Genomic DNA, 10,855 nt, shown 5'->3' with positions numbered 1-10,855 from the left:
TATACAGTACGTAGATGAATGAAAGAAATAGGATTTTCTTCTAAAAGGAAGCCATTTTTTAACTAAAAAGAACGTGACTGATAGAAAGAGATTTTTCTTGTGTTATGGCAAGAAAGATATAGACTCGTTCAGGAATGTTTTCTGATCAGATGAATCAAGATTTTGTCTTGTTAGTGAAGCTCTCAAACGGTGCATTTGAAGAACTGGAGAAAGATTTTTGCCAAGTTGCATAAAAACGACAGTTAAACACAGGAATGGTGGGATAATCGTATGGTGAACTTTTACTGCAGCAGGAGTTGGGGAACTTATTAGATGTGAGATCTCAATTAATGCAAAAGAATACATTCGAATATTAGAAACAGAACTGTTACCAAGTATCCAGAAGCTGGGATAATCCCAGAACATTATTTTTCAACATGCTAATGCCCCTGCACACACTGCTAAATCACAAAAAAATGTTTTTCTGATAATTCAATTGATGTGATATTTTAACCAGGCCAAAGCCCCGATTTAAACCCAATCGAGAATATTTGGTCCATAATATCTCATGCATAAGCTGGAAGAACTTTTTTGAACAATGACAACTGTGGGAAGCTGTACAAAGCGAATGGGATAGCATATCCTCTCTACAGTGTTCCACTTTGGTTGAGAGCATGTCTAAAAGGATTGATCTTTTAAAGAAATCAAAAGGGAATGCGATTCCATACTAAGCATTTATTAAAGTAAATGTCTTGTTCTGTGTTTTTTGTCTTGTTTAAGTTTCCTTGTTCAAATGTTCTTTGTTCAATATAGCTTTTAGTGCAATAAAATGTATAAAATTTGTTTGGCCCATTTTTTTTTTTGCTTACGAATGTATAGTTATGTATACACATACAAATTCAAATATGTCTACCGATGTTTCAAACCCTGTAATATTACATATATCGATTTGGTTGGCAGTAAACGATACACGAATTCAGACACATATACATATGTGCACAAACTCCAGTATATGAAATTGTGGCGTCCATAGTACCATTGCTAAATAAACTTTCTGCAACTGTCATACATAAGTTACGAATTGCGACCCTATGCCAGTAAGTAAAGAGTATGTTAACTAGTATGAATATTGGCAATGATGGCATTAGTACATGACAGAATAATTTGACTGTAAATGAAAATATATCAACTACAAGTGACGTGATTTACACGGGGTGGGGGTGTTAAATGTTAGCTTCCTAGACAAAACGTGCTAGAAATGTAGTGGAGCGATATTGCGACCCTATGCCAGTAAGTAAAGAGTATGTTAACTAGTATGAATGTCAGGTGTTCTAATTATTTCTAATCAGACCTGGTGGGGAAATGAGAAAGGCATGACAGAAAAGAATAGACACTAAGATAAATATTTTTCCTAATATTAATACATGCTTCTTTATATTTACAGATAAGAATAGTGCTGAAATAACTTTCATCTCATTAAAATTGCATCTGAAGCATACCACGAACCAAAGAAGTATCAGAATTTCTGCGAGTATGAATCGTGAGGCAACATGAAGGTTGTCCCAGTCAACCCAAAATAACAGGAAATCTTTCAATACCCCTTTTTTACTGTTAATAGAGTGATCATACAATTCACAAGAGAGGAAAAAGAGTAAACAAAACCTCATCCAGGTCGCTCCGAGACCTCTGAAAGAATCTTGCATCTTGTGAAAAAAATGTTGAAGAGAATCCTCGGTGCATAGTCTCTGACATTGCAACACAAGCTGTTGTCAGTTTCAGAATGGCTGCCAGATATCTTTACAAGCTGGGCTACTATGGTAGAGCTGTGAGAAGGAAACCTCCTTTTTGTCTTGCTAATATCACACGCAGAAAAGATTAGGCTCATGAGATGGTGGAGAGACCTATGACCTTTTAGACCAATGTTATTTTCTCTAATGGGGCATATTTGTATTATTTCCCAACAGTGAAAGGGTATGGGTTGCTCAGTCCTGTTGGAGTGCAAAGAAGACATCAATTCTACAAGTATATTTCAATATTACATGAAGAACTCCTACCAATATTCTTTAGTGGAAAAATGAATGGAGCTCCTTGTCACTCAGGGTTACACAACATTGGTTAAGTCAAATTAATAGATTATCAGATTAATAAACGTCCATGGCAAAATTAGTCCTCGGATATGAACCCAATTGAAAATCTTTGAGGGCATATTAGCCAAGGAACCTTTGCAAAAAAAAAAAAGGAAACCATCTTCTAAACAGAACTTTTAGCATTATTGCATCAGGCATGGTATGAAATTCTTCAAAAAGATATTCTGATCAATGCCATGCCTAGAAAGGGTCCAAGCATTAAAAACAGCAAACGATACGTCAACCAAGTATTAGTTATTAAATTTGTTACCATTCATTTTTTTTATTTTGTTCTATAAATTATATGTTTATTAAAATAAAGTGTTTCTCTGGGTGTCTATTCTTTTCTGTCATGTCTGTGTAAAGAGAATCTAAGCAAATGTTACTTTGAGATTTTGTCCATTCGCCTCTCTCAGTTCCCTGGTATAAGAACAAATAATAAATTAATTTTCACCTCCCTTATCAAACTTTCTCTAATAACTATTTTTTTCATTTTATTTCTTTGAAGATTGTAACGTTGGGTATAGAGCGGCCAAACCAACTGCTAACATTCCCCTGCTTTTTATATTTTATACTCTATACTTACTGGCATAGGCCGCAATTCGAAATCAACCGAGAGCTCTTTTTAGTATCCTCGTTGTTCCCTTAAGTGCAATTGTCTGGATCTCTTTTACACTTGGTTCACCAGGAATATTAGTTTGGTAGGACTTCAGGTTCTTATTCATAAGCCCGGTGGTACCTTTAATAACTGGTATGATTGATATCTCTCTAAGATTCCAATTTCTTTTCATATTATACTTGAGACCTTGATATTTGGTCTGTTTCTCCCTTTCAGCTCTGTTCAGACCTCCATTATTAGGAACACTCACTTCAAACAAGGTTGCCACTCTTTCTGACTTATTCCATATAACTATATCAGGTTTGACACCAGCATTTTCAAGGTAGGTGGCTGCAAGGATTACATGGTCTTAATATGCGTATATGGTATATAAGTCATTTCCAACTGTTCTTTCAGGTTTATTTTCCCAGGACTTGCTGCTACACTGGATGTTAAATTTTTTACAGATGGTCCAGTGGAGGAACTTACATACTCTATCAAGTCTCGCTGTGTAGTAGCCATCCACCAAAAGAACTTTACAACTTGATATCACATGACCACACTTTCCAATTCTGTATGGCAAAACCCGCATTTGTTGCCATTACTGATACCTGCCATCTTCTTGAATGCATTGGTCATCAATCCCTGATCTTGAGCAGTCATTATAACCCTTTCCTGATCGTGGTGGAGGGTTCCCTTCTAATAACCTGTTTGAAATCTCATGTGTTTCCATGAATGAGTAAATTCGTTTTAAATATCAATTAGGTGCAGAAGCCAGCATTAGTCATGTCGATGTTCATTTAAATTCCAACATATAAAGTCATTAAACCTGTTACCAGCTGATTGAGAAGGGGGATTCATTAAAACCTCTGACAAATTGAACACAAATCACAAACGTCTTTCATCTTATTCAGAAAATCCTTATCATGTAATGTCTTACAAAAGCTATTCATTTCTGGCAACGTGAGTTCCAATTCACAGCATACTAAAGCGTCATTTATGTTTACTACAGCTTCAATTCTGTAGGAATCATCTTTCTTAAATGACACATATGCGATATAGTTTTTGTCTCGTAAATAAATTTCATCTAATTTGTTCATGAGTTCAGTTATCGCCAAATGTCAGATACATTTCTGCATATTTGTGTGACAAAATACCACTGGGTTCTGCTTTTTTTTAGGTAAAAATTTGTTATCACATGTAAAAAGATAGCTTTTTTACCAATTGTTAGTGTCATAATCCAATGGTATGCATCATAATTACGTTGGCACACCAGTTTATATTAGATCAGTGAAGTTAAGCAGTGTTGAGCCTATTCAGTACCAAATAGGTGATCATTTGGGAATACCAAGTGCTGTATGTACGAGAATGTCGACAACTTCATGCAAGAACTGCAAAAACCTAACATTGTCATCTATTTTGTCCGGGATATGCATGTAAGTGTAGACTACTTGTAATTTTATATTCTCTTGACACTTTTGCATTTGGGGGAAACTGGTTCAACCTGCCTAGGGTGAATACCCCTGGCATACATAATCCAGTGAGAGACCTGCATATGTGCTTGTCTAGCACTCATATTTATTCTACAGTAAGCATAAACATTAACCAAGGGACATAACTCTAAAATCTATCCACCAAGGGATACAACTCTTATTAGGTTAAATAATTCAACAATCAAGACTAGCTTTCTAATGAGTAGGATGTATCTTGTGCTACTCATATGAGAACCGTCTGTTTGTTCCCTAGCTAATTTACGTCTATTAGACCTTGGAATATGAAATTTTGTCCGAAGGTTCACTATCTACACAGATTGTCTTAAAAATATTATACTCATTTATTTCCATATAAAGAGATCCATGAATTATATGGTAAGACGACAGTTGCTGAAGATTTCCAATATTTTTGCTTAGACATAAAAAACAGAAATCTAATTTTTTTTTTTTTTGAGGGGTGGTCCAGTCTATGATAATGCAATGTAGATGAGCTATATCATATACAAACATTTTTTATTGCTGAAAAGTCTGTAAGAACAGTTGCAGCACATATTTTCTAGCAATTGGTGGTCTGGCATTGCTTTTAATCCAAACAAAGGAAATTTGGAAATCCTGCTATCACCAAACAAGTTCACTGGGCGACTTTATTTGATAATGGATAAGAAAAATTGTAATTAACAATTTTTCAAAATATAAATCTTAATAATCTAGTAACCTGACACAAACGGCACTAAATCATTTTTTTTTTATCTCACTGAACATTTGATGTGGTCTTAACTAGACACTTCAACTTTACTTTGTCCTTGAAAGGAAAGTTCCTACTCTTTTCATTTTAACAAGAATTCGTCCACTCAAAACAATGCATAAGTGAAATTTTGTCATCGCACAAAAATAACGAGATTCTAGTTTGTAAGTAAAATGCTCTGGGTTCCACCACATCGAGTGACCCTAACTCTTTTTACTTTATGGAACTGCATGATGATTGTTAAATGTCTGACATTTCTTTTAATCTGAACAAAATCACAAACAGAATTAAAATTTCCATTACTAACGATTACTATATTGTCCAATTGCCTACTGTACACTCTTTAACCCTTATCCTTGAGTGGCCTCTTGACCTTGATAAGTGGCTATGCCTATGTAGAAAACAATATTCCTGTTACAGACAAACTAGTTCACTGATTGGCGAACATATGGCTCTATATACGGCACAATCACGTTGACACCCCAGTTCTCACCAGATCACAAAAGTTAAGCAATATCGAGCCTGGCCAGGACCAGATGGGTGACCATTTAGGAAGGTGAGTCGTCGTATGTACCACAAGGTAAAATACCAGCTTGGGAATGTGGCGTGGTCTATTCTTCTCTTGAGGGTACATTGGCCTCTCTTAAGCTGTGTTAGGCAACCATCTAGTGATGGCGTCACAATAAAAAATACCCTTGATAGCCCTGGCGAAGTATCAAGTATTCAGCTACTGACAAGATTTGAATTAAACTACAAAGTTGTGTAGTGAGTTCAATCTCGGCTGCAGCTGCATATTACTACTTTTTTTCATGGCTCGGTGGATATCTCACCAAAAGTTATTTTGCTGGTGATAAAAAACAAGTAAAGTGGTCGGCCATAGTTGACAGCGATTCAAAGACTTCTTTTTAATGAGCCACTAGTCTGAGATGTAGGGAGGGTCTCACTCTTTTCCCAGTATTAATCCACTTACTCTTGATTGATGCTCACTTTGTAATGCTAAGCGTTTAAGAAAAGTGTATCAAGTATTTTTTTTAGATCTTTGATATTACTCAAACAAGGACTGAATCCTGGTCTTCCGGCTCATTAGTGAATACGATTAGTATTATGCCAAACAAGTAGGTCATCTCGTTTTATTTTGAGATTATATCTTACGTTACTTAAATTTAAATAGTTTTATATCTTCATAGGTATATTCAAATGGTGCCCATTGTGTTAATCGTAGACACTGATCTATCAATTTAATTCAATTTATTCATTTGTTATTAATTCTTGTTTAAATTACTAGTAATAACTGGTGGTTTAGATACCTGGTAGACGTATAATTAGTGGCTTAAGTGTTTGTTGATGAATTATTATTAAAGTGAAATCTAATGGTTCTGTAAACGGTTAGTCAAATTTAGAGAAGCAAGAATGACAGAAAATCGGTGTTGCATCTGTATCTATGTTTATTAAAGACCGATGATGCTCTAATAGAGATAGCCACCGTGATTCTGAGAGACCCACAAAGAGGAAACAGATTGATTTAATCTATAATATAAATCTCACCTGTCTGTTTCAATGTATGTATGTATGTATTTATGTATGTATGTATGTATGTATGTATGTATATCTCCCTAAAATTTTCGATAAAGGCCACGGATTTTCACAAAATTGATATCATCTAAAAGCACGACCCTTCGGACAACAAATATAGAAAGATTCGCCAAAAACATTAATTCCTTCACCCTCAACTGGACACTTTTCTAAAGGGAGAGTGTCGCTTTTTCCCCTATGTTCGATTGTCTAGCCTTAATTTAAACCTACGTCACTTCCAGTTTGGCGATGGCCGCAACAGCAAACACGTCATGATTTTTTTACATTCTTTTCATTCTTCGCGGTACAGGTTCGAGCCTGCCTGCCTAATACCAATTTTTTTTTTTGTTCAACACACACCTCCTAACACCCGGGAAATGCGTGCACCCAGGCTTGTTATTTATAAAACACACCAACATTTTTCAGCATATTTAAAACTAAATATAGTCATTTTGGTAAATAATGTTTCAAGTTCTTATTATCTTTATGTTATTTATTCATGATATTTGTTTTAAATTGTAATTGTATGGGTATACTACTGGATTCAATTCAAGCCATACTCAGGGGAAATTCTACTTACTCCATAAATGTTTCTCTATTCCGGGTAAACATGAAAGTAATGATAACTAGGAAGTGATTACGTACTGCCCAAAGCTCCAAAATTATTGTTTCACCATCGAATGCAATTTCTCAGACATATTTTATTTAATCGGTAGATAGAACTCCGGCATTTCAAATTCGAGTGGACCTAAGAGTGATGCAAATTAAGGCGTGCCACCATATTTAAAAAAAAAAGCTTCCAAATAAAGGGCCTCATCACCGGATATAGTTTAATATTATACCCAGCCAACCCAGATATAATCAACAATTTATATACTACTAAAAATATAGTAAATGAAAATTAAAACCTCAACCCTTAAAAAAAATTATGGAAATGTGACCAATTCAATCGATCAGATTTAATTATTTTATTAAAATAAAATTAAATGTTTTATACTGTTATATAAACAGAGGATATGGGTGGAGCTGATCCAACGCCATACCTCTGAGGGTTCTTGATTCCGTCTCCCTTTCTTTTTTTTTTTTTGTCTCTTTATACAAGGGGTGTTCCAAAAGTAACGCCTCTTATGTTTTTTTATTCCGCTTGAATGAGTCAGAATGGGATTGCAAATTGCGTCGTTATGATGACCAAACTTATGCATTCATGACCTGAAAATTCCATCTCTCCTTTGCAGATATTGACGGTGCGAAAATCGAAGAAAGTAACCAATGTATGTATGTATGTATGTATGTATGTATGTATGTATGTATGACGTGCGCCAGAAGCAGAGATGCGTCACTAAATTCCTAGCAAAAATGCATTGAGAACAGTGATGATTATGTAGTAAAGTAAATTCTAGAGCACAGAAAGTCGCTCATTTTAATGGTACCACTCTCGTCGTCGTAGTTCTTCAATGCCTTGAATTAAAAGATAGAAGTATTACCTTTTAAAACGACCATTGTATGACAAAGCGCGCTCCAGACGCCCATGCACAGCCATCGTTCATCGCTGATTGAGAATGGTTGTGACAATGTACAAAAATAAATTCTGGGTTACAAAAATCACTGGTTCTAATGTTACTACTCTTCAAATTCATAAGATATTCAAATATTTATTCCTGGTGCTTGGTTTAGTTGTTTTGCAAAGGAAAATTGTTTTCATTTTTGACTATGATTTAGGTTTGCAAAGGGAAAGGAAAAAACAATAAAATCAATGTTTGGTGGATTTTATATCCGAAATCGAATATTTTCAGACAGCCTGATCTAATAGCACCACATCCCAAACGTCAGCTAACTCCCTTATGACCATAACGGAAGGCTTTTGGATTTTCTTTAAACTTATATGGATGTTTTAGCTGTTAACATATACGCCTCTATGATACTCAAACAAACATTGATTTTTATGTACATAAAAGATTGGTGCAAGGTAAGAAATAGAAGGGAGTGCTATTTTAAAAGGAATTCCAACACAAAGAGACCTCTTTAAACTTATAAAATATAATCCTAAAGTCTGTTATAACATTTACAACCCACCCCCCATTAAAAAAAAAACATTTTATTCAATTTGTTTATGTTGACTTTTATGTTGCGTTTCATAAAGTCTTTGAGTGCATATTCTCGAATAAGTTTGTGTTCTGCGCTTAGAAACTGCCTGGGACAATTTTTTGCTTCGATCAAAATAATTGGATCCCTTATTTCTACCATTTCCAAAAGTGAAACAACAAAAAACCAAATAAAGCACATTCTTTGGTATATATCAATAAATACCCCCACAATATCTATCTATCTATTATATAACTTGGACGGTATCTCTCTGTGCATGAGTTCTTTCCCTATAGAATCCGAAACGGTTGGGCTGCGTTTTATGAAATTTTACACACATGTAAAACTGTGAGCGTTCTACTAGAATGTCTTTGATAATACCCGACAATCGAAAAATAATCAGATGAAAGAAGAAACAGGCGATTTGGATCAAAGTTAACACCTTATACAACCTTACATCACATTTGAAAAGTTTTATTACCAAACAAGCGGAAAGTTCCAGCATATAAAATCAACAATAGGTTGTTTGATATGACAGGGGCGCGTTCGAAATGAATGTCAAAGAGTCAGGAATGATCTTGCTATTTGCTTATTAGACGGATACCCATAAGATCACGTTATAAATACCATCAAACATTCTGTATGGACTTATTAGGGTCATTAGCCGCCTAATATTTTAATATGATGTCGTCATTATGAACATTAGACTTCTTGTATGATCATATAATTAAATAGTTGAGGAGAGGTCAACTAAACAGCCAACCTGATAATAATAACCTTGGTAACAACTAGAGAATACATACATACCGTATGAATCCGAAAATTCTATTGTTGGCCTTGGTATCCACAATATTTTTTCTAGTAAGAATTATTTATAGAAAGACATTGAAGATTATGGGAGGGACTACATGAAGGTTGCCAACATCCTAAATGAAAACGACTTTTATGCAACAAACTAAATTCGAACTTGAGGCACGTGGGTCGCCAATACATGATGATGATTGCAACGTCTTGTCAGACGAGTGCCACTCCCTCAGACATTTAAAATCCATGAGCCCAAATGCCTGAGGGAGTATCTATACAAATGTGATGTTACAGATTCTTAGCTTTGTACGACAGCTAAGTCTCTCTCTCGGTTCAAAATGTTGAGATCTAGCAACAAGCAAGAGCAAGATAGCCAGCAACAAATTAAACTGCAGACCAGCTTAATGCGGGTAATGGTCTTCTGCTTTATGGTTTTTTAAATCAGAGATTTGCTTCTCCTAGAAAGGTTGCCTTCACCACGGCTTACGGGAGCCCTCTCCACCCCAATACACATATACACACACACAAATATACACGGTGCTAGTTGGCCATTGACCCAGAAAAAGGGTTCATTCGCCAATACATACATACATACATACATGCATACAAAAGGCTTCCTTCAGTCTTTAGAGACTATGGATACCCACTGTAAGGGTGCCTGCGCATTATTTTTTTTTTTGTGGTAAGAATTGCACAATCTTCAACCACACCTCTCCTGAGTCGACATTGTTGAATACCAGTGGCAAGTGGAGGTTCAGGACGACTGATAACACTGCTGAGATAAGCAGAAAGCACATACAGCACCTAGAATTCCAAAATGGTCACCCATCTGGTACTAGCCAGGCTCAACGTTGTTTAACTTCAGTGATTTGATGGGAACTGGTGTGTCAACGTGATTATGCTGTACATATATACTTACATACATACATAATCATGACTGCAACGTCTTGTCAGACGAGTGCCACTCCCACAGACACTGAAGGTCCATGAGCCCGAAAATGTCTTATATAGTCCTGTCAGAGAATTCACACGCTCAAGAAGACATGACTCTGAAGACGGTCATTGGTATACATACATATATATGCATGCACGCATACATACATATATATATATATATATATATATATATATATATATATACAAATACATACACACATACATATCTATAAACAAACACACATATACACATACATACATACATACACAATACATAATCCACATACATACACATACATATACATACACACATGCAAACATACACATATATATACATATGCATACAAATATATGAGGATTTGCATGATGGTTGCCACGTCTTGTCAGACGAGTGCCACTCCCTCAGACACTTAATCCATGAGCCCAAATACCTGAGGGAGTATCTATACAAAGATAATTTTACAGAGTTTTAGCTTTGTACGACAGCTAAATCTCTCTCTCTCAGTTCAAAATATTGAGA

At 35.4% G+C, this 10,855-nt stretch overlaps 1 pseudogene; it reads right to left on the bottom strand.

Moving 5' to 3' along the window:
* Positions 1–10,191: 10,191 nt before the first annotated feature.
* LOC145292654 (5S ribosomal RNA) lies at positions 10,192–10,308 on the bottom strand (annotated as a pseudogene).
* Between the last annotated feature and the right edge of the window lie 547 nt (positions 10,309–10,855).

The sequence above is a fragment of the Euprymna scolopes genome, chromosome 13 (assembly GCF_053919585.1).
Source record: "Euprymna scolopes isolate OS-2025 chromosome 13, ASM5391958v1, whole genome shotgun sequence".
Classification (NCBI taxonomy): domain Eukaryota; kingdom Metazoa; phylum Mollusca; class Cephalopoda; order Sepiida; family Sepiolidae; genus Euprymna; species Euprymna scolopes.
This window is presented reverse-complemented; position numbering and strand designations above follow the sequence as displayed.